The 26,170-nt window shown below is 37.0% G+C and overlaps 1 protein-coding gene across 9 annotated transcripts in view; it reads right to left on the bottom strand.

The window, feature by feature from the left end:
- The window catches only part of BBX (BBX high mobility group box domain containing), a 273,350-nt gene that overhangs the window by 245,016 nt on the left and 2,164 nt on the right, over positions 1-26,170 (bottom strand). For all 9 annotated transcript variants that reach the window (XM_017870840.1, XM_017870850.1, XM_017870851.1 and 6 more), the window contains exon 2: positions 24,917-24,996. The gene's annotated coding sequence lies outside the window, so the exon portion shown is untranslated. The remainder of the gene's footprint in view (positions 1-24,916; positions 24,997-26,170) is intronic.

Genomic DNA, 26,170 nt, shown 5'->3' with positions numbered 1-26,170 from the left:
TGTTTTATAAGGGCTCCTGGGAGAATGACTTAGATAGCGCTAAACTCTCCAAAAAAGTTGTTCCAGGAAATTTGATTTGATGTTTTCATTTTCTCAAGAAGAGTTCCTATAGCAAAAGGAGGTATTCATAATCATTCCACTGAGCTACAGTTGATACTCACTTTAGGGTGCTGTCAATTTAGCCTCTAAAATATCACTTGCCTCTATCCAGGTCTCTATAGTCCCTATGGCCACCCTAGATGAGTAATTACTTCCAGCTCTGATGCTGTAATAGTCTCCTCATCTGAGGCTCCTGCCACCCATACCCTGCTCCAACGTCACCAGTGTTGGCTACCAAGCCTGCTTTAGATCCTACATGATTGGCCTGGCAACTATGACCTCCGCAGGATCTGACCCTGATCTTACTTAGAAGACACATTTCCCTTGTAATTACTCTTTTTTCAGCTGAACTGAATCACTGCTGGAGTCCCTAAACTCTGTTGTACTTCCCAATCTCTGGCATGCCATTGCTTGCGGTTTACCCCTCACCAAAATTGTCCTTTCCCCTTATTTATTCATCTAAAAAAATTATTTCCAACTTATTCTGTACCACCTGCTAAAAATACAAAGCCAAATAAGGTGATCTCCCCATGCTCAGGTGGATGTGCCCAAATCCCATTCAACTCCAAGGCCCATTTCAAGTTTCCATGAGGACTTCCCCAACAATAGCATCTAAAGTTACTGATCCCTCATCTGACTACATTGTCTGTACCTCTCCAGAGTGACTAATCACTTTATCCAAGAGTCAACACAGGTGTTCACTCTTGGTATTGAGCATCTACTATACCCAGGCATGTGCTAGATTATTCCCCTTGTGTTATTTCATTAAGGTCTCATAAGAAAGTTATTTCTGTACTTCTTCCTCTCCCTTCCTGTTGTATACACTCCTTGTGAGCATGTATCTTACCTATCCTTATCTACTTTGTAACATTCACAGTGCCTAGAATATAGGAGATATTCAATAAATATATGCTGAAAAAATTAATAATCTATAAATGAATGTATGAGGGTGGAGGAAAAGAATGTATTTATTCCCATAAGAATTTTTGAAAAATTAATATTAGCTCTTCTCCCTTGTCCTGGCTCCTTGAGAGTTATTTTAAAATTTAAATGCACCTTTCCTTCCATTCAGTATTTAAAAAAAAAAAAAAAAGAAGCACACTTACTTAAGACACATTTTCTCAGTCCAAAACGCCCACTTACTAGCTCACCTGACTGCTATTAGGAATTTCAAGGAAAAGTCTTAAGAGAAGTATGAATCAGTACTTCAGCTGCAAGGAATGCACATGGCTTGCCCCTAATTCTGCCAACTACAGAGAAAGCCATCCAGAGTACCAGGCATCCTCTTCCAAGCATAACAGTGGATTCCCAAAAGTCTGCCACCAGGTACAAACTTCTGTACAACCTTTCATGCTGAACAGGAATGTCTCCAAGTCTGCCAGAGCTACTCTAAAAACGGTGCAGAAAAAGATGTGCAGGTCTTGGAAGAGTACGGGGATCCCTAAGGTCAGCACACTGTTCACCATCTTTGCACACACCTATCCTGGACTTGTATAATTCCTGAGAGTATTATCCCTATCTCATCACAAACCACAGTCTAGAGAGTGCAACCTCCCCTCTCCCTCCTTCCCTTGCTTTATTTTTCCTATATCACCATCTAATAATATGTACCATACAGCGTATTTTATGTTCTGTTTTTCCCCACTAGAAAGTATACTTCATAAAGGTAGCATTTTTAATGGTCTTATTACTGTAGTCCCAGGAACTAGAATGGAGCTACCCCATTTATTGAGCAAAAGCTTGATAAATGTTTGTTGAATAAATACAATTCTTTTACTATTTATTTTTCATATTCTATTTTTTAAAATTTTTGTTTCAGGGAACAGAAGTACAGGGTTGTTACGTGGGTATGTTGCATGATGCTGAGGTTTGAGATACGGATGGTCCTGTCACCCAGGTGGTGAGCATACCCAATAGTTAGTTTTTCAGCCCATGCTCCCCTCCCTCCCATCCCCATCTAGTAGTCCCCAGTGTTTGCTGTTCCCATCTTTATGTCTACGGTGTATTCACTGTTTAGCTCCCACTTATAACTAAGAGAATGTGGTATTTGGTTTTCTGTTCTTACGTTAATTTGTTTAGGATAATGTTCTCCAGTTGCGTCAATGTTGCCGCAAAGGACATGATTTTGTTCTTTTTTATGGCTGCATAGTATTCCACAGTGACTATGTGCCACATTTTCTGTATCCAATCCACTGTTGATGGGCACCTAGGTTGATTCCATGTCTTTGCTATTATAAACAGCACTGGAATGAACATATCAGCCCGTATCTTTTTGACAAAACGAATTACTTTTCTTTGTGTATATACCCAGTAATAGACTGCTGGGTCAAATGGCAGTTCTATTTTAAATTCTTTGAGAAATCTCCTAACTGCTTTCCACAGTGAAACTATTTAAACAATATTCTGCTTTGTCTTTAAATGTATACCACTAACCATTATTAGGATCTCTCCCAAAAACCTCCTGTTTTCTGCATCTGTTTTTTTATTTATAAATTATAAGACCACATATTATGCTTATTAAATAGACAAATGGAACACACACATAAACACAGATAGGCAAAACACATCTAACAAAAAAGGCAAAAGTGTTTTTTGCAAGAGTATAAATTTATGACTAGTAAGTAGCTTTACATAGGTAGTATCTTTTTAGTTTTCAAAATGACTCTAAAAGGTAACAATTATTTTCCTCGTTTATGGATAAGGAAACTAGAACACAAGAGGTTAAGTGCCTTGCCCATACTGACATAGTTAAGAAGTGGTACAAATGACATTCAAACAGGAGTTGTCTGACACACAATCATACGTCCAAACCTCGATGTCTCCCAGGTAGTTATTTAAAAGACCAATTTAATTAGGCTCTGAGAGTGTAGCTGAGCCCAGAATTGCATTTCATATCATGAGAAAGAAACCACACAAATGACAAAGACAAGCAACCATTCCAGGAATCAGCAATTAAAGAGTCTAGGTGTCAGAGTCCATAGATACGTGATGAAAGTGGAAAAGGAGTTGGCTTTGGTCCTCCTGTGTGATTCCACCTAAGTTACTCAACTTCTTGAAGTCTCAGTCTCAAAACGTGTCAAAGAACAGAGAAATGAAGAAGATCAATAGAAGGGAGAAAAGAAGGGGAGGGCAAGAAAGCAGCGCAGAGTGAGGTGGGGGAGTGGAGGAAACAAGAAATTGGGGGTTGGATAAATTACATCTACCACTAATATTTGTTATGATCTTTAAAGTGAGACATCTGAAAGTACACAGAAGACTGCTGGGTATACAACAGGTAGTAAGTACATATTATATTTAATATCATATTTTATTCATTTATTGAAGGGTAGAACAAATATAAAAAAAGAAGACCAGCTGGGATAGGTTTCATGGGAATCTGTGAGAGATCTGATCAGATCTTAAAGCTGTATGTCAAAAAAGCTTGCAAAATTCTAAATTCAGCCTTACATTTCATTCATTCATGAACGCTCATTTACTTAATAGGTATTGAACTAGGTACTGTGAAGTCATGGAGGGCACAATAATCACTTACACAAATAAGATGAAGCTCAATAATTTCATTTACTGAGCAGATATTTACTGAATGGTCACCAATACCATTAGCTTATTAAAGATACTGTTTTAGAGCCATCATCAATTCTTTCAAATTTTCTTATAGTTCTGTAGTATAATTACAATTTATGCCATCATCCTGACTACAGCTAAGATTCAAAGCTATAAATATTCATAAACAAAAAAACTGAGAATGTTTGAGTTTTATTTCATGTTGTCTAGGGAAATATTTCTCTAATACTATCTCATTATAAAACAACTTGTTTAGATAACTGTTACTTGAATAGCTCTTATACATTTGTAAAGCAAGGAAATAAGCATTGATTAATCTTTCAAACTACTTTGAACATTATAAAGTTTACCTAAAATATTCATTGCCCACAAGTCAGAATAAATAAACTAACAGAACAGTTATGTTAATATACTATAACAGAAACTGGTTGAGTAAAAAGTTACTCAGCAAATCAATATAATTGCTTTTCCTTCTGAAAATACAGCAGTAGTAGAGAGGATAAAGGAACCATGTATTACTTTCAGGTACAGTAACTATATTACATTTATAAAGAAATAAGATAGTTTTTCAGGTCCCAAATCATGATGAAATATCTAATTCACACATTTTAAATCAAAAAGGCATTTAACAGAAATTTTCTTCTTGGATTAACATGGATTTTTATAACAGTAAAGTATAATTTTTTAAATTATTTAACTCAGAAGTCCCAACCCTTTCGATAAACAACAAAGAAAGTAATAAAAATTCAAGACAGTCTACATGTTTCTGATACAAGTTTCTTACAAAAATTATCTGTCTCATGTAAGATAAGGTGATGCATCCCTAAAAAGATTTGTCACTATAACTACATAATAACAACTGATTTAATCATGTGGTTCTGTGTATCATGGAATCTAAAAAATCTGGGTTTTATGTCACCAAAAGTAAGTAAATAACCAGTGTTCTGATAATGGGCCATAAAAACTATGCTCCTTAAGCTGCCCAAACTAAAATTTCCTAGATTTATGACACTAGTAAAACAAAATCACAAATAATTTATAGGCAGGAATGACTAGAGAAGAAGTAACATCTTGGCACAGTCTTAGGAGTTAAGGAATGAAAGTATGGATGGTCAGTAGTTCCCAGGTCTTAGATCTTCAGAAGACACAGAAGAGTGTGCTGATTCAAACAAATTAACGTTATCTAATGAGTCCAAGCTAGGAAGCTGCATGAAAGCTTGGGACAAGTTGGGTATTACAGTGCAGTCAAACTGTTCAGTAGCCAGTGGGTTAAGCATGACCTTGAGGTTTCATGTGTAATACTCCTGCTAGAAACAATTAGCACCTTTGAGCTACGATAAACAAGCACTCTACTTTTTACAAACCAGCAACATTTTAGTGCCCTTTCTACCAAACTGTGAGGAGGATTAGTAAAAGAGCACCATTTCAAAAATCTTTGTTTGGAACCCTGTGTTTTATAACCATGTCACTGAGCCAAATGAAAGCCCCAGCATGACTGTGGTTTTATCCACTTAATGCATTATCACTACCTACTGAGCAAGACCCAGACTGGACCAGGGGAGCACCACAAACTACCCAAGCCACAAACAAGGTAGTGGATTTCCTACTGAATATCCCACCAACTGCCATTCCTTAAGGAGGAGTAAGAAAGGTCATTATTGCTCTTGTTAAGAAAATAATTCCATGGAAAGCACAAAGATAAAGAAGGCAGTACAGTCTTTCCAAACATAAGGAACCAACCCTGTACAGTCTTCAGTGGCCCAAACCACCACCCTAGAAGTCATACAAGTGCATTCTGAAAACTTTGGTTTCCAACAAAACATAAGGTACTGATCTGCTATCACCACTCTCCTACAAAAATTAAAAGCTTTTATTTCCATTTAGCTGCCACTTAAGATTTATAAAAGTTTCATTTTTCCTTTCATTCTCTTAACTTGAGTCCTCACAGAGCCCACTTTCCTCATCAGAGATTGCCAATTTTGGTACGCTAAAATCCCATCAAGTTGCACTTATATGATGTGACAATTAACTTTTAATGATGGATAAAAAGGGTAGATGCTTAAAGTCATTTTGCATTTATTACTGTATACATCTAATAAAGAAAAGCTTTTTAATAAAGGTCAGAAAATTTTCTTCTTTAATGAAACTCTAAAAGACAGACTAACTTTGAAAATATATTAAATTGGTTGGGCCAAGAGATATGTAATGGAATGTAAAGCTTTTTGTCAATAAATTGCAGAGGTAAATAAATGTCTCTATAACGTATTCTCTTAATTTCTATTACCTTGTTAAAAAAAAATCTATAAAAATAAAAAAATTTTTATTTATTTTTTTTTGAGATGGAGTCTCGCTCTGTTGCCCAGGCTAGAGTGCAATGGCAGATCTCGGCTCATTGCAAGCTCCGCCTCCCGGATTCACGCCATTCTCCTGCCTCAGTCTCCCAAGTAGCTGAGACTACAGGTGCCCGCCATCATGCCTGGCTAGCTTTTTTTCTTTCTGTATTTTTAGTAGAGACAGGGTTTCACCGTGTTAGCCAGGATGGTCTCGATCTCCTGACCTCATGATCCACCCGCCTTGGCCTCCCAAAGTACTGGGACTACAGGCGTGAGCGACTGCGCCCGGTCAAATTTTTTATTTCTTATAGAGATGGGGTTTCGCTGTGTTGGCCGCTGGTTTTGAACTCCTGGCCTCAAGTGATCCGCCTGCCTTGGCCTTCCCAAAGTGCTGGGATTATAGGTGTGAGCCACTGTGCCAGGCTTCTATTATGATTACAACTTTTAAAGTAACAATTTGACAAATAACTAGCACTTTACAGTCAATAAATACATAATATGTATAGGTTTCCAGATGTGATGTTTTAACATCTCATGCCTAAAGACATGATTTCCCAGGATATAACTGCCTGCAGGGTCTCTGTATACATCTGTGGAAGTCATGCTATGTAGAACTCTAAGAGATGCCATTCACATCAGCAAGCACAGATCTGTATCTCTGTGATGACATTTCAAAATGCAGTAAAGTGTTTTGTTCTAACAAAATCAATCTATTATGACAATTTTCCAACACTTAGAAATAAAGTATCACAAAAAGGGGTAACTTTTTTCTCATTTACACAAAGGAGCAGAATAGAGTCGCAGCTGCCCAGATCACCTGGCTAGTATTTTCTGGAAGTTCAGGGCTGAATGATGGTCGTTCCCCAGGTGAACTCCCAGGAGCAGAACTCTGATAAGGCATACCAAGTTTCCTCCCTGAACTGCAGGACAAAGGATATTTTCTCCCAAATAAAACTTACAAATATACTAACCTTAAAAATAGTATTTGGAACTTTAACTTATTAATGTTTAGTCTGCATACATGTGAATGAATTCAGTCCAAGTGACAAGGTATGTGGTCGCAATATTTCACTACAGTAGTTTCTTAATACAGCCACCATGAGGCGTCGCAGTACACAAATCAGTTAAATGACTCTTTCACAATTAAATCTGTTATGGCTTTACAAACTTCTTTTCTCCTGATCAACAGCTATGAGCAGTTTATGCTTTCATGGACAGAACAAAATCTAACAGCCCTGAAATGGCTTTTAAAGACTCTTTTGCTTAAGATTAGGATGAGCTGTTGTGAAGCTGGAATGGTTTTCCCTAAAATCAGACTGTAATAAACTCAGGACATTTGATAAACTGGTATGCCATTTAACAATGTGTTATTGTTTTGCAAATTCTTGCTCTGTTTTCACAGGACACAGGGAGCTAAACCGAAGCCATATACAGTTTATTATCTGTTAACTACTAAAATCATGTTACACCACTAAATAAAATAGAACTAGTAACATAGTAACTTCAAAGTTGACATGTATAATGTATTACCTATAGTTTCATTCTAACAATAAATAACATTTTGGTTTAATTTTTAACCATTTATAAACAATAACAACAAATTGTTCACCTATTCCTGCTGTGAAGATGGTGTCATCAATTGGCTAAATGTGTTTTTTACATCATTTCGTAGCGAAACAGATTTCTACAGCAAAACACCAAGCCAGAAGTCTTACATCTCAGTTCCAGCTCTGCCACTCAAATGGCCTGGGTCCTAGTTCCTTAATCTGGGCCTTCCTTTCTTCAGATTTATAATGATAGATTATAATGCTCCAAGATCATCTGTGGAATCCCTTTTAAAGCTAAAATATAATTCTCTTTGGATTTAAGTTATCTGAATCCAAACCTATTTTCTTTTTCGTATTGTGACATGACGTTCATTTTTCTTAATCACAGATATTTCATCTCAATACATCACTAACTTTTTTTAACTTTAGAAGTTTACCATATGTTTAGAATGAGTTAAGAAATAAGTTACTGAGGAGCAACTGTGTGTATGACAACTAGCTTAACAATGCAGAAACACAAATAGAGAAAAAGCTCTCTTACCCTGGGCTGGAAAGCCATGCCTTACGCTACAGGCATTAAAAAGTTCAGTGGGAGCCTAGACTGCCCCATGCACTGTGGAGTGGTATGAATGCCATGTTGGAAGCCTAGGAGGCACGATAGGGGAGTGAGTGATTATAAGCATGGCCTCCAGTAGACAGAATGAACTGGGATGGAATGCCAGCAACATCATTTACCAGAAGAACGACCTTGGACAAGTTGCTGAGCCTCTGAAACTCAGTACCTCATCTAAAGTGGAGATAATAGTTCCTACTTTACAGGGTTGCTGCATGGTAGAAAAGAGGGTGGGAAGATTAAATTCATGGTTTACATCACTGCTTAAAAACAGGGTGAAGGGGAACTCTGCTGAACTGTCTTTATGACTTTTGTTTTCACACTCCACTTTATATGAAAAGCCAAACTAAAGAAAGTTCATACTTTCTAACCACTTCCATCTCTATATGCTCTCTTCAATAAACATATGCTGTTCTTTCAAATTACAATTCTTCGACAAACCTCTTCTGTAGCCATTAATATTACACTATGTTCCAAAGTTAGTGTACTCAAATACAAATTATGAAAATTGAGTTGAAGTAATGAGAATCCATAGAAATAAGCATTCTAAAATAAACTGCTTTTTTGTCAAACCTTAAATCTTTTAAATAAAAAAAGTTCTGGAGTTCTAACGTAATCAATCTTCTATCATTCTCCCACAGTATAATAATGACTAGACCTTTTTACTCTTGGGGACCTTTAAGATAAAGTCCTAACAAATAAAATCTTTCTATTATATAAAATATTAATTGACTAATTGATCCTGAAATAACTTGTAGATAGAAGTATCTTCTCTTTTATAGTTGGCAGAGGTTCTCTTACTGGCCTCTGGAACCTCCTCTTCTACAGAGTGCCAAACTAAAAAGCATTTTAAGTTTTAAAAGAAAAACTATCCACTTGTGGTGACAAACACCTGTAGCCCAACTGCTCGGGAGGCTGAGGCAGGAGGATCACTTGAGTCCAGGAGTTTAAGGCTGTAGTGAGCTATAATCACACTGACACACGCCAGCCTGGGTGACAGAGCCAGACTCCATCTCTTAAAAAAAAAAAAAATTATAGAACTTGCTTATACTTCTTTAAAAACATCAGTTAATATCAAGTTACAATACGAACATGTTACAGAAATGTGAGTAGCTCAGGTATTTGACTATCAAATTATATTTTCTAATTAATTTTCATTGTAACTTCAGAAATATGTCTCATGGGGGGGATTAACATAATCTAAATATAATCCAAATCTCACTTACAAATTCCAATATACACCTAAAAGTTCATTATTTGTCAGTATATCGTCCCTATACATTTAATTTGCCATCACAAGTTGTGAAAAAAGTTAAGTCAAATGGACAGTCTGTCTACATAATTTTAGTACACTTATTTAAATGCACAAATAAATTTAAGTATCCCCCAAATTTAAGGCCCTAAATGGACCTTAACTGATATTTTGTAGCCCACAGGGCATGAACAAAATTAGCGCGGGATCTTCTTCACCACTGCTATTCCAAATATTTGTAATAAGTTATCAGATTGAAATTAAGTAAAAGAACAAACAAATTTTAGCTCAAAAAGATAAATTTTGTACTGCACAGGGGACAGCTCTCTAGACGAATGGCCAGAATATACAAGTACTGGTCGCACGGGAGCCACTGCAAACTCAATATCCTAGGTTAAGCCATTTAACAACTTTGAGCCTGTTCCTTCATCTGTAAAATGGGAATAATGACACCCTACTACCTACCTCAGAACATGGTTATACAGAGCAAACAAAGCAAAGTCAGTGAAATCACAATGTAAAGTCTAAGTTGCAATAACAAGCATAAGAGAGCCAATGAGGCATGCTTTCATGTGGCCAGCCTCTAAAGGAGAAAGATACTTCTCAGGGAGGAAACATTTGTTCTCCCCAACTCTGATGATGCTCAAGTATGTGCATGACAGATTTATTTTATGACCATAAAATAAAATTTTACCATCATTTTAAAAGGAAGTCTCAGTAAAAAAATTCCAAAAGAGGAGCTAATACGTAAACTACCTTGTTTTATACATTTATAAATAAATTCAGTACTAATTTTAATAGTACAGGTTGGGGTGCTCCAGGCCATATCCCAACTTTAGTGATGAGGGAAGAAGGAACAGGACAGCAGCATACATGAAATAATTCAATCATAAACTCCACATTCTTAAAGGGTAATATGTTAATAAAAGTACGTTAATAGCAACCTTTAAAGAAATATACACATGATGTGATTTGGCAATTTTGGTCACTAAAGTACCTCTATACAGGCAGGGCTTAAAATAATTTTTTACATATAATTCCAGAATCACTGGCTTTGCTTCATTCGAAACAGGATTCATTTACAGGCCTCTGATCTTGATGCTGATCCATTCTAGTAGGCTCAGGGCCTCCTATACCCAGTACATAGCATTAATATAAAACAGAGTAATTCGATTCTACAAAAAAATTTATTAGATACCTACCATACTGCATCCTAAGACTTGGGATACAAACATGATTAAGATCCTGATCTTATTGCTTAAGATGGTCACAGTTTTTGCCTTAAGATATGAGGTCACCAAAGCCACTCCTCAGAAATGTTCTTGCTAACACTTTGACCCCCATGGGCTGTATCTTTCTGCCTACCCATAGTTAGTCTATCTCTATATGCTGTACTGCTTTAGGGGAGCTTCTAGAACTTAACTTTTCATGTCTATAAATCTATGGCCTCTGCCAGATCCTTCATACTGAACTGCATAAACACTGTCCAACTAATATATCCTGAGTCTCTACTATTTGGCAGGTACTTTTCTAGGCATAGGAGATAAAACAGTGAACAAAAATTGTCCCAGTTCTTACCAGATCCCCACACTGAGCTAGACTGCTCTCATCCCTTATCAACCAGCCTAATTCTACATACTCATTTAATAGTATCTGTTGAGCTTTTACCATGTCCTAGGTGCTAGAGATAAAGCAGCGAACAAAACTAAGTCCCAGGTCTCATGAAACTTACCTAAACTTTGTGTGACACTGCTCAATAATGACCAGTGGTCTTTAAAGTGAGATTCTCGAACACCAAAAACATGAACAAGACAGTCCACTTGGAGTAACAGGAAAATATTAAACTTTTATTTATATTCAATTTATCTTTTTCAATTTCTAAGTCATTTATATTTCAATATACACATACTATATTAATAGCCTAGTATATATAATTTATAAAGAAATGTAGACATATCAAGGAACACATGCTCAAATTCTTCCACCGAGGGGAACAGCATTTTAAAAGTCTGGAGGGTCACTGACTTGGATAATCACACATGTGGGGCGAGTTGTTTGGCCCAGGTGGGGTTAGCCTGGGCCCTCCACTGGTCCACTTTCTCTCTGATAGATTAAGCAAGCATTTTGCAAGGATTCCTAGACATCTAGCTATACAACCAAAGTTCAAAGTTCAATTCCATCCCAATTTTCCCTCCCTAATCACCCATCACCCTATACTCATCATCCCTGCAACTCACGGATATTATGGCATGTTTACTTTCTATTTCACATTTGGTATATGTATGTCACTACTATACTAGAAATATCCTGAGACCAGAGCTGCTGCCTTTTTTATTCTGCAAGCTCCAGAATTTCTAACCCAGCTTTATATATTATGGGTCCTCAATAATTATATCTTGCAAAAAATAAAGATAATTCAATATATTGTACCCAGAATTACCAAACAGTTATGATAAAGGACATTATGATAAAGCAACATAATTGCTTTACTAAACACTGCTTCTAGACAGGTGCAGTGCCTCACACCCGTAATCTCAGCACTTTGAGGGGCCGAGGAAGGAGGATCACTTGAGCTCAGGAGTTGAAGACCAGCCTGAGCAACATGGTGAGAGACCCCATCTCTACTAAAAAATAACAAATAATAAAAATTGGGCCCGGCGCGGTGGCTCAAGCCTGTAATCCCAGCACTTTGGGAGGCCGAGATGGGCAGATCACAAAGTCAGGAGATGGAGACCATCCTGGCTAACACGGTGAAACCCCGTCTCTACTAAAAAATACAAAAAACACTAGCCGGACGAGGTGGCGGGCGCCTGTAGTTCCAGCTACTCGGGAGGCTGAGGCAGGAGACTGGCGTAAACCTGGGAGGCAGAGCTTGCAGTGAGCTGAGATCCGGCCACTGCACTCCAGCCTGGGTGACAGAGCGAGACTCCGTCTCAAAAAAAAAAAAAAAAAAAATTGGCCGGGTGTGGTGGCATGTTCCTGTGGTCCCAGCTTGGAAGCTAAGGCAAGAGGATCACTTGAGCTCAGGAGTCTGAGGATACACTGAGCTATGATTACACCACTGCACTCTAGCTGGGACAACAGAGTAAGACCCTGCCTCAAAAAAAAAAAAAAAAAAAACGATTATTCCTCTTCACACAATGATTAGTACTGCGTTCCCGTGATCCTTTTCAAAGCTCCTTTATGTATACTTTATAGACCATTGATTACTTAATATAGAGACCTGGAAACATTAAAGCCTCCATCTGTAAAACCAACAGCCACTGCTAATTGAAGATCAATTAAAAATAAATATGAGGCATTCTAAAATTATAGCATATCAAAAAAGTATAGTTCTATGTGGAAAACTAAGTGAAAACTTTTCAGAAAACATCTATTTAATGAAGAAAAGTACAGATCATCCTAATTCTTAAGATATACTAGACTTAAAAGCCATCTAGCTGTTTTGAAATATATAGATCAGAAATGACCATATAAGGTCATATTTTTAAAAAATTAAAGAAAAAGAAACAGCAACTGATTCATGATCACAGTTCCTTATGCAGTAAACACATCACCATATATGTGAGACCAGGTCCTCAAATGTGTAACTCTGTGCTCATGTGTGATCCCATTCCTCAAGACTGATTTTTGGAAAACTACAAAAAAATTTGTACGAATTTGCATCACTCATGCAGAGATTATCTGTAGAAAATTATTAACATAAAAAAAAACCCTAGTCTTATGATAACCTGAACATGTTCTCTGGGTCTAAGCATGTATTACACCCAATGAGATAAGAACGCATGTCCACATGCAAAACTTAAAAAGAAGTTCTTATTACCATGAAGACCGGTACATAACAAGATGGGAATGGTTGTGCTTCCATGATGTCAAACAGTCCCAAGACAAAGAACGGAAGGAAGACTCACAGTTACAGTCACACATGTGTCTCTGTTTCTCTTTGCTGCTTTAATGTAAACATTGGAGTTATTACTGATGTGAGCTTTGAAAAAATTCTTCCCAGGTCAGCTTCTTCTTTATGACTTCACATATGAATGTATTTGTTATTAAAGCACACTGGCATCTGGAACACTGAACACAATATTTCAGAAACAAAGTTTTAATCTAAACCGGGCTGATGTCCAGAAGTGACCAGTCAACTAAGGGCCACAAATAAAACTGAGTGAAAACACATACATTCTGAGGTATAACAAACACAAAAGTCATGAATGAAAGACCAGACCTAGATCACTATGCATAAAAGAGAAGACTGATCAAACTCATGGGTGTTCTCCAGGCCATGGCTTACTAAACCACAAGACAAAACACAACTGTAAGCACAGGCTGAAGACATCCTGGAAAACCTAAAAACTGCTTGATGGAAGCTTTGAGCATAATTTGTAATCTATTAGTCCTCAAGATAGGAAAACACATTTTCACCTTTTTGGAATCCCATGTTGGGCTATAACTCTTATTAATATACTCCCAATTAGTATAATTTATTTAACTAAAAGTATCAGCTATAGTAGTTTGTAATATTTTTATTGGCATATGGTTTGGACCCCTGTACATCTAGCTTAAACTGACTATCTATTAAGTGTGCTTTTAACATTATTTGGTATGTGTACAATGCTCTTTCGGATGTTATATAGCTGAACAATTCTCATTGGTTCAATCAATCATGTTGTCTTTACACATTGTGATGTTAACAGCAATAAATAAAAAGGAAGTCCAAAACACTTCACTGAAATATAATTTTAATATAAGTTTAAAGCTTTATCCAAAAAATGTCAGTGGCCTTTTAAAATATCAGAAGCCAAAAGGATGAACTACTATTTAAATAAAATGAAATTATTGTTAGAAGTCTGATTTTAAAATTCACTATAATGCTTAGGCCAAATTAGTTTTGCAAACTTAATGGGCAAACACAATGCCACAGTAAGAAACTCGTCCCATATTTCAAGGTCTACCTCCTATGCTGGAACTGGCCAGTTTTTCAGATATTTACTCAGCACTATTTCATACCATATCTATTAAAACAATTAGCACAGATTAATTTATATGATAGATATTTACATCAACTAGCCTTTTCCAGCCAGTAGAACATGTTTGCTTTGAGGACAAGGGTTGTTCCATATTCATCTTTATATCTCCAAAGTCTAGGTCAAGCACCAACATTCTGTAGGCACTCAATCGACGAAAGCCAAAAAAATTGGTAATAGTTTCTGCTACCCTAGCCTCACCAACACTCGACCTAATTATTTAATTTGGAAAATGTTCTTCAAATATCACCCAAGAAAAGCAGAAAGAAAGGTGTCAAATGACATAAAGTTTAAACTAATTTCAGTTTACCAACCAATGTGAATGGTGTTTTTCTGGGGGGGAATGAAACACAAAAACGGAAGGCCAGCACCTTCGGAAAAGCGTTATTCAGCTAAAACAATGCAAGAAGAGCACACTCTTAGTAAGATCATGATCCACAAAAGCTACTTTGCTAAAATAGACACCCTGTTTCCATGTTTCATGGATCAGGGAAAAAGAGAAGCCAGTTTAAAAAAAAGACAAACTTTTAATCTTCCATATCTGAATTAGGCTCTGACTTTGCTGAATTTGCAAAGATAAAAGATTTTAATTTCAGATGAATAGGGCTCTTAGTACAAAAAAGCAACATGTTATGCTGTATTTTCAAAATGTTCGGCTACTCATATACAAAAGTATAATTTATGAAATCTCTTCCACTTAGCACAGCAGAAATAAGTTCCTTAGGTGAAATTAAAAGCACCCTTAAATCACTTCCTAAACTGATGAATTAGAACTGCTGACTGACCCTATATCTGATTCATGTTTGATCAGGCACTCTGAAGTGAAGGCCATGAATCTGCTTATTAATTTTTCCACTAATATGGAATTGTCTTTCAAAGCAAATGTCAGAAGTAACCATTTTATAACACTACGCATGTTATACTGTTAATTCCTTTAGTAAAATATATTCACTGATTAAGTATTTAAAAACACAGAGCACAGGCTGGGCGTGGTGGCTCACGCCTGTAATCCCAGCACTTTGGGAGGCTGAGGCAGGTTGATCACTTGAGGCCAGGAGTTGAAGACCTGCCTGGCCAAAAGGGCAAAATCTTGTCTCTACTAAAAATATTAATACGAAAATTAGGCAGACGTGGTGACCCGCACCTGTAATCTCAGCTACTTGGGATGCTGAGGCACAAGAATTGCTTGAACCAAGAAGGCAGAGGTTGCAGTGAGCAGAGACTGTGCCACTGCACTCCAGCCTGGGCAACAGAGTAAGACTCTGTCTCAAAAAAAAAAAAAAAAGGACCAGAGCACAAACGATATATTCAGCTAGGAAGACTCAACTTCTCATGAAAGAACAAATAATTTCTACTGATATACCAGAGGAATTAATAAATATTAAAAATAACAGCTGCCATAGACATTTCTATACTAGATATACCAACTAGAAACAAAACTGACTAAACATCAAATATATACTAAGTTTATAAACAAATGTTTAGTCTTTGACAATGATCTTACAGATGAAAATTTACAAGCCCCAGGTCAGAGAATTTTTCATGTAACTTTCCTTACAAGTGATAAAGTACAGAGTTTCAATCTTATTACTTGAAAATGAAGACTTCTCTTCTAGGAGAAAAAAAAAAATTGGGGAGAATTCTTAACTAAAAGTTGTCCCAAACCTTTCATTTTTAACTTCTTGGAATGTAGCCCTAATGGCAGGTAAATACAGAAAAAGCCTCAGGAGATTGTGGCACTGCAGACAGGCAGTCTAAGCCTGGCGTGATCACTTACTAGCTGTGCGACCTCAGACAAGTTATTCAACCTGAGTTTTAGTTTCCTTGTCATTAAAATTGAGTATTTATCATCAGAAAGTTGTTGTGAAAATAAAGTAATAAAACAAAACTGAGCCTCATAAGGCAGGCCTTAGTCCAGATTATCTTTCTCCCTTCCTCCCAGTGTAAAATACTCTTTGGGAAACTTCTAAAAACTGCATTCAACTTTCCTGAAGTTTAAATGAAACTATGTAGTCGTTCTATCAACCTGAAACTGAAAATGTTTGGATAAGGAGTTTATTTCCATTATTTCATAAAAACAACAGGTGACTTTATTTCACAGAGCCCTGCTAAAGGTTCCTTACAATCCCTTCCTAACTGACACTTTCATATGTAGAGATGTGTATAAGTCTGAAGCTCATTTATCAACAGTTTTTATATAGGTAGTCATAAATACCAAAAGGATTCAAAAACTACAAATCGATCTTTAAACTCAAACAAAGGTGTTTTAAAAAAGGAAAACTCAACTCCCTATTCCCTATTCTAAAATATTTTTATGCAGTATCACAGATGCATATTACCAAATATAATAGACTGGGAGAGGAAAAAAAGAGATGAGAGAGAGGAAGGAGAAGAGAAGGAGGGAGGAAAAGGAAGGAAGGGAAACCTGGAAGGGAAGAAAATGATAATTTTAGTAACTCAAAAGATAATCAAAGTCTGACAGCTGGATGTAAAGAATTATTTTCTCATTTTGTTCCATGCTCCACCACATTCCCTCTGCAGTCCATGAGAACTCTACACTTGGGTGAATTTTGAGAGGTGCACCAAAAGCTGAAAACAAGTCAGCATTTTAATATTAAAAGAATCAGCATTGCTAATAAGACTCCCTCTGAATTACTTAATCTGTGGCTTTCCTACACCAAGGAATGTAGTCATGTAAATAAATAATGAAAGTCCTATCAATAAACAATTCTTTAGCATTAACAGTTCCAGTCTATATCAAATCCTTACCATAACAAATCAGATAAAGTTATTACTTTGTTCCTACAGTGCCATATAGACTCTTCCCCATGACATATTTATCATTTTCTAAAGTAGTTTTATAGGAAATTAAAAGGCAAGATCTGAACATTTCATAATTAATTGTTGAAAATAAAGGTATCTAGAACCTCTATAAAACAATATAACCTAAAAATATTCTCACCTGAGAACAGACTAAATCACAGAAAACACTTCCTATTTTCATTTTCCTGATAGATGGGAAAAAAAATGGGCAGGTAGCAATATAATAAAGGAAATATAACCTCTAATATCAATAAACCATTAATGAAAGTAGCCTGAATTTCATTCAACATTACATATGAAACATTTTTCAACATGGTACAGGTTTCAAATGTTATGCAGATTTTAGTGTGTGTCTGTTTAATAAAACTAAAAACAACAACAAAGGAATCATCACATCAAAAGGGAACATAAAAGGTTCAATGAAATGTGAACTAACCAGGTTCTGCATGGATTTAAGCTTTCCTTACCTAGAAGCCTTTAACTTGGCTCAACTTAGATGGTACAAATGATGTCAATGACTACCAGTTTCCTTACCTGACTATATCCTCATGCGTTACACCTGTACATTTGGAGCCACAGGATTTCAGCAGACAGTTTGATTGAGGTAATATATAACGTTAAAAAATCTTTCATCATTTGCTAGCTGGCAAGGAACTTAAATTGTTCAATGATCAGTGATCAAAGTTAGCAAAATAATTTTTCACTGGGTTAAGTGGTTAGTAATATCAGAGAATTTCACTCTACCAACCAAGGAAGTTAATGCAATAGGATCACAATCCCTTATTTAAAACCCTTAGGTCCTGATATGCTTCAGGATTCAGAATTTTGTGGGGTTTAAAAAGGCAAAATGGTACCTATAGCACATATTACATAACATTCCTAGTTAGATCTAGGATAATATCACACAATGAATCAATATTCATATTTCCAGCAAAATATGTGAATATTCTAAGCGGGCTTGAAAACTACTTTAAACAATCCCATGACAGTCTGGGTTAGGTTTTGGTACCAAATGAGTTTTGATGTCACACTTTTGAAGGAAAAAAAAAAAAACTTTTAGTTTTCAAGCTTTTAGATGAAAGATTGTGAATCTATTTCCAATACTACTACATCAAAGAACAAAGGCGTTTTCAAAATATACAGAGCTTATTAATTTACTGGAGATCAAAAATGTATGGCAAATTAAAATTTAGCAAAGTGGGAAGATGTTTCTGGCAAATATAACCTTAAAAATTAGGAAATACCAGAGTCACTTAATTTTAATTTATTTAAACAAATTTAATGATTGTTGAGACTACTTCAACAAATTTTTGTATCAACGTATATTTGAGTAAGACAGTACCGTTTGAAAACCCTGATACCTGTAGTCTTCTGTGCTTTCTTTACATTTCCCTAGCTTTTGGTTTTCACATTGTTTGAGATTTCAGGGATTTAAAGTATTCCCCATTTATCTTCTCCTTAGCTTGCCCCTATTTTCAAGTGCCTATTTGGTGAAATGCAATTTGCTAAGCACTACCTATGTAACACTTCTCAATCCCCATGCCTTGACACAAGGGTAAGTTTTAATTGTTTATGAGGAGTGCCCCAATTAGAACAATTGAAGTACCACAATTTACAATTTTCCATGTGTATATTAAGTATATTCAAAGTTTTCATTAAGATAACACCGCTCTTGCTTGCAATTTGATATGATTTCTTGACTTTTTCTTAAAAAGGAGTGGCTTTATCACACTGTGAACTACCTATAAAACCCACAGCATAATTTACCTGTCTGTTAACCAGGGGAGATCATAATGTCTCATATGTGAACATTGGTCACGTGTTTTTGTTTTGGTTCTTTTGAGACAGGACCTTGCTCGTTCACCCAGCCTGGAGTGCAGTGGCATGATCACGGCTCATTGCAGCCTCGACCGTGTGGGCTCAAGTGATCCTCCTGCCTCAGCCTCCGAGTAGCTGCGACTATACGCACACACCACCACCCCCAGCTAATTTATTTTTCTTTTTAGTAAAGGCAAAGTCTCACTATGTTGCCCAGGTTGGTCTTAAACTCCTAAGCTCAAGCAATCCTCCTTCCTCGGCCTCCCAAAGGGCTGGGATTACACATGTGTCTTGATGGAAGAAAGTTTCAGAACTGATACTCTAAGACATTCTAATATCTATCAGTCACCAGAGAGAACGCCCTGTGCTGACAACTAACTACCTTGAAATATGAAAAGAGCTGTTTTCTAGTCCCATACTCTACCTTTCCAAAGAGGTGGGAAAATCATTCCCCAAACCTGAAGGAGCACCGTACTTAATCGTGGCATGCCTCAGCTGTGCTTGGCTTTTCTCCTTCTGGTTACTCTTACTATTTCCTTCCCTAAGAAATTACTTGTCCAGCACCTCATGTCTAGTTAAAAACATACCAATGTTTCATGATAACTAGAGGTGAGAATCATTTTAGAGAAAAAACAAAAACAAAAACTAAAAGCCTTTCAGAAATTTCAAACAGTGGAGGATGGGGTGAGATGAGATGTAATTATAAAAACAGAGACTATATATTGAGCGCTAACTGTGAATAAGGGTCCTACATTCATTACCGTCTTGTGTAATCCCTGTATTATTGCATGGTAAATATTACCATATCCATTGTGCACATATGAGAATGAAAGTTTAAGGGATGTGAGGTAACATGCTCAAAGTCCCCCGCTAATAAGCAATAGAGGCAGCAGGAATGGAACCTAGAGCCCTTTGGTGGCAAGGCCTCTGTTCCTTGTACTACAACTTCTACTACAGGAGCATCTACAGAGGGTGATGAAGACCTTCTCAGTATTGCAAACACACTGAAATACAGCCAAAGAATGGTGAAGATGGAAGACACCTTATAAGTCAATGAACTTCAGCCCCACATTCAGAACATGACTCCTATAGTCTTGGGCCATCTGTCCTTCATATCAAGGTTTCTCAGTCAGTCGGAGGACCTCCTGCTTGCTTTAGAATCACCTGCTATATGTGCTAAAATCTAAATTCTGTGGCACCACCCCAGAAACACTGAATGAGAATATCAAAGGATGAGGCCTAGAGACCTCCATTTCTAAGAAAGCAAGCAAGTACTCTAGGCCAGTGTTTTTCAAACTATAAGTCATGAAATCAATTTAGTAGATAATATCTAGTATTTTTTGTTTAATAAAATGGCTTGAAACATACTGGATTTATAAAGATCAGTTGGGAACAGAAAATATCAGAGGGCACTGCACTTTGTCCTGTTTCAAGAAACTTGTTTCAGTTCTTTTATGTGGATTGGGATGTTAAATGTATTTTTTATACTATACCTCAGTCAAAAGTATTTAAGAAATACAGCTGTTTTGAATAATTTTTATCCCCATTCTTATTTCTCCTTTAAAGTAAGTTATTGGCCTTTTAATTATTCCTATTACAAAAGATGTAACCTTGTATGTTGCTTTTAGGAGTTCAGTTATTCCGCTCCAGGAGTTTCTGTTTTATTCCCTTAACTTTTCATCTGAGGACCATGTTTAACTATTGCTATAATTATTTAATGAACATTTTTAAATATTTTTAATTTTTTAAGATTTCATAAAATCCAATTCATTCTCATTAACTGTTACTTTGTGGGGTTTTTTTTTGTTTTGTTTTTTGTTTCATTTTGTTTTGGAGACAGAGTCCTGCTCTGTCGCCCAGGCTGGAGTGCTGTAGCGCAATCTCAGCTCATTGCAACTTCTGCCTCCTGGGTTCAAGGGATTCTCCTGCCTCAGCCTCCCAAGTAGCTGGGATTACAGGTGCCCACCACTACACCTGGCTAATTTTTGTATTTTTAGTCAAGACAAGGTTTCACCATGTTGGCCAGGCTGGTCTCAAACTTCTGACCTCAGGTGATCCACTGGCCTCCGCCTCCCAAAGTGCTAGGATTACAGGTGTGAGTCACCACACCTAGCTGTTACTTCGTATTTTATACAAACCTTCTCATTATCTGAAGTTATTTCACTACCTAGATTCTCAAACTGACTTACATATTTTAACTTATTAAGTTTATATTTTGGTACATTTGGTAATACCAGTGTTTCATGGTCTATATTTAATCTTTTAAGTCTTTCATTCTCTCATCTTCTATTTATATATACTTTTAGATGAAATTCTTTACTGGCTTGCTTCTTTTGCATTCTCTCACATAATTGGCACTTATTTCAGTTCTTACCTGTTTCCTTGAAAGGAAAAAAAAATGAAAACAATCCCCATTAATACATGAGGATTTTCTGGGTATATCTGTATAGCTTTAAAATGATGTACTGGCATTTCAAGGAAATATAATTGCCTTCTAAAAGACAATATCACATGTGAACTTTGAGCAAAGTTGTAATCAAAAAGCGCTTTCCACAGGTATGACTTAAAATACAGAAATATCAACAATTAGACACAGTATGTGATGACTGCCCTTGAGGTAGTACAACACCCAGTGACTGAATGACAGTCACAGAATCTTCAAGCTGGAAGAGCCTCCATTCAGTCTCAGTCTTTCTCTTTACCTATTCCCTTCATAGCAGTGTTGTTCAGTGTACTGAGGACTGCCTGCATCTGATTTCCCTTAGACACATGATAAAAACAAAGCAGTAAGATTACAATGTCTTTAGTAAAGTTGAGTTTGTTTTCATTTCATAGTGACAACAAGGAATCTGACAAAAAATACAGGAGAGATACCACTCAGGCCCATTTCAAAAGGTACCCTCAATGGTGAAATGTTAAATAATGAGATGGACTTCAAGGTACAAGTTCAAGAAAAGCATCTTCCTCTTAAGTTAAGTACCTGCTTAAGGTTAAATCTTAAAGCACAGGTATGCCACGTTGGTGGTAATGTAATATGTTAAAATTAATGCCTATATTTAGTGATTTGGAGCATCTGATGTAACAACTGTAAACACTTTGTATACTTTTGTAAGACACTAATAATGATTTCAGGGACTTCCTGTAGTACAGCAAAAAGGCCCATCTGTAATGGAACTGTTCTCAAAGTTTTTTTTTTAGTAGTATAGAGAGATGAAGCCTTTATTATTTCTATTAAAGATTTTTAATATAAAAGTAATTGAAATTAATGACAAGATCTACTTAAAAATGTAGCCCTTGCTTTTACCCATGTTCTTTATGAAATGTAGGAAAACATATACTGTTAATAGGCTAATGACTAATAATTAGAAATTGCCTGTAATTTTACTGAAAAGTATGGCTTTATAAATATTTTAGCTACTGAGTTAGATTTTCATGAGTTGCACATCTTCAGACCTATTCTTTATTTTTACAACATACAGAAAACTTATCAACTACATAGTTACTTACAGCAGAGGCCAATCATAATCATATGTGCATCCTCATTTTCATTCAAAGATATGTTCTAAATTCAATGTCTACATGAATCTGTTTCAATAGATTAAGTATAAAAATCAGATCTATAAGGTTAAAGGTCGAAGGTGCTATATATACAATTTTCAAAATCTGTTAAAAGCAGTTATCTAAAAAACTCATATACCTTGAACTTAAAAAAAAAAATGGATACAAAGATCAAGATACTTTTTTTAATGTTTCAAAATTGCAAATTTTAACAAGTATCTAACTCTCTAGAGAAAGGTTTTTCCTAAAACTGCCGCAGTACCTCCAAAGAGGTAACACTAGGAAACGATATAGATGAGCCACCTTTTCAATAGCTAGCATTAAATGTGAAATGCAAATTAAGGCTTCAGTTTCAGAACCTAACAGAGACATGCAGAATAATAAAATGGGAAGTTTGGAAACACTTGGAAATGGAGAAGCAAAAACTTTAAATTCTTATTTTGATAAGTAAGCCTCAAATCTAATAAATGCATTTTAGATGCCAATAACTGGCAATTTATTGTCAAAATGACTTTTTTTAGATCACTATTACAAGATTTACACTATCAGAACTACTTCACTGACTTCAAAGTCCAAGACTGTTCTTGAAAATATTGTTTTAATGAAGCAGTCACTTGATATCTCAAAGAAATACAAGCACTTATCAGACTTTTATTCTCAACATTACTAACCTCGCATATTAATTTTTGAATTGGTCAAATACATTTCCATGGGGAAAGGAGTAATATTAAAAGTTTGCAATGAACTTTTATGAATGAAAATGTTGCAATGAACAAAATAATGTGTTTAGCAGCATAAATGTGGTGTTCTTTAGTAATCAGGAATGCATTTTGAATACTCTTGCCAAAAATGAAACTTTTCAAACAAGCTTTAAAAAAAACTCAAAGACAATGAAATCCACGTATTTCAGTGTGCACTAAATTCATCTTACAGAACCTTCTCATTTTGACCATTCCGATTGGCCTGCTATGTATGTGATGTATTCTGAGTTAACTGAACAAACCACCTAATTATAAGCAGTAATGCAATATTTATACTCCATAAAAAAAGTTTGATGAAAAACATATACAGATTATCTAAAGTCCTCTAGATTGTCTAAATGTTCGATGCAAAACTTACACAGATTATCTACAGTCCTCAATAATACAAAAGTATATTTTGTTACCAGATGGACACTACCAGAAAGGTCTAGTCCTCTAACTCAATACTAAGACAACAATTTTATACCATTAATACTAAGACAAGAATTTTGTTAATGTACACAGTATCTCAGCAATCCAGGAAACGCCATAGACGAGGTCTCCAAATTTTCTTTCATGAAAAAGTAAGTTCATTTTCATTTATAAAATCTCTAAATTCACTATGGTAATATTACACAGCACTACAGCTGATTTACACAATTTAGTACTAGTTTCCAAACATCAACAACTCAGAGTACCTGGGGTGTTCCTTTACAATGGAGTGTGAAACTTACAAGGTGATTTTCTGCAGATTAGGCTCACTGTGCTGCTTTCAAATGCTCTATAAACCCTCAGTTCTTATCCACACTGTTACCTCTCACAAATTTTCCACACACTTACTGTCCCACACATATTTTGCAGATTTTTCTACTTGGGAGTCATATATCTGAAAAAGGCACTTAACGACAGATCTCAGTCATTGTTTATTAGATTTACAGGCTACCGAATTGTTCCTAATTTCTCCAAACATGTAAGTTTTGAAAGAAATTATGATCAATTTTGAATCAAACTAGTGCCCTAAACACTAGATTTACTATACTACCAACCCCACCTTTCCCCACCCCAAAAGTAACTGTTACAAACACCACAGGTTACTCAAGAAAGAGAACTTGAGAGACAGTAAGCAAATGTCAGTCACTATAATTAGAGAGGCCTTCTGCACAATGCTTCCTTGGGTTTTTAATAATTCTCTCCACTCATACACTGCAATCTTCCTATAGTATTGTCTAGCATTAAATTTACTAGACCTTCAATGCTATGTAAAATTTCATTATAAATTAAAATGCCTATTTGAAAGTAAGTTTTGAAACGACAATTACTTGTAGATAAACACAAAATGAACATTTACTATCTTAATAATAACTCACAGCTGAATTCTAAACACTAAGAATTATAAACTGACTTACACTGTGGGAAACTCAAGTGAGACAAGGTTTCTGGGGTGCTGTAACCCCAATAAAGCATCTTCCTATGTGAACGATAAAGACCCTTATGTCATTACTAATTGTCATCCAGCTTCCCTGTATGAAGAGTTTGCATACTTACCCAGGAAGGCGAATGGAAAGTACACAGGGAGGAAGATGAACTGCTGAACTGCAGCAAAGCCTTTGTCATATGATAGTGACCTATAAAGTATCAAATAAAGGTACATCATCAGTCTGGTAGGGCCTTACAATAGCACAGTCCCAAGTCCTGTAACATCTATGAAGAAAGGGTACCAAAACCCAGGAGTCCAGCTCCCACTAAACCCTCCCCTTTCTCTACCACCCCCCCACACTGGAGAACTGAGGGAACAGAAGGCAAAGAAGCTCCCCGTATTCAAAGGGCAGAGGCTGGGGGACAGCCCAACTGGCATTCTAGGGTATCTCCAGCACCCTCGCTTCCTACTCCCCATATGTACAAAGCAGAAAGTTGATCCATTCTGCAAACGCAAAACCCACACCGCGATCATTCATCAACTTGCACAAGTGATCACCACCCCCAGGACAAATATACCAGTAACCAAATCACAGGGATCAATAGGCAGCCCAAGCCTCGCCTTGCCCAGGAGCCGGCGGGAGGTGCCACCGCGGCGGCAGCGGGTCCAGGTATCGAAGCTCTCAGCCTTTCAGACCTGGGCGGCCACAGCCGTCTCCCAAACACCCAGTCCGGGTCACAATCCCCAGATTGGAGATAGGAACCAACCGGGGAAAACACATTCGCCAAAGCCCACAGCGGCAAGTGCAGGGCCACCAGGTCTGCGAGGTCGGGGTGGGGGGGGGGCGGCAGCTAGGAAACAAGGAGGGAGGAAGAGAGCGAGGGATCCCACCCCGGCTTTGTTGCTGGTCACCATCAAGTTTGCATCTTAGTACAAAATGTCGATCTTAAAGGCTGACAAGACAGAGGCAGAGGCAGAGGGAGAAAGAGAAAGGGAATAGAGTCCATCTTGCTTTGGGAAAGAGGGGGGAGGAAAAATGAAGTGCAAATACCACACTCCGGGAGTAAAAGTCTGCTAAACACCTTTCCATAACGGAGGAGCAACGAGTGGGGTGTCCCCGTGCCCGTGCCTGCTCGAACTGGCGGCGGTCTGGGCAGAAAACGCCTCCCTCTCCTCCTCTTCCTCCTTCTTCCCCTCCTCCTTCTCCTTCTCCTCCTCCTCCTCCCGCGGGCCCCGGCGAAGATCCCGCCGCCACTGCCTCTGCCTCCGCTGCCCCCCAGGGAGGCACCGCCAGCGCCCGGCCCGGCGCTGCCATTCCGGGCTTGGACCGCGCGGCGCAGAGCGCGTGGGGCCGGACGCGGGGTGGCCGCGCGGGGACGTCC

The sequence above is a fragment of the Rhinopithecus bieti genome, unplaced genomic scaffold, assembly GCF_001698545.2.
Source record: "Rhinopithecus bieti isolate Rb0 unplaced genomic scaffold, ASM169854v2 scaffold_5478, whole genome shotgun sequence".
Lineage (NCBI taxonomy): Eukaryota > Metazoa > Chordata > Mammalia > Primates > Cercopithecidae > Rhinopithecus > Rhinopithecus bieti.
Note: the sequence above shows the minus strand (reverse complement) of the source record. Positions and strands in the feature narration are given on the sequence as shown.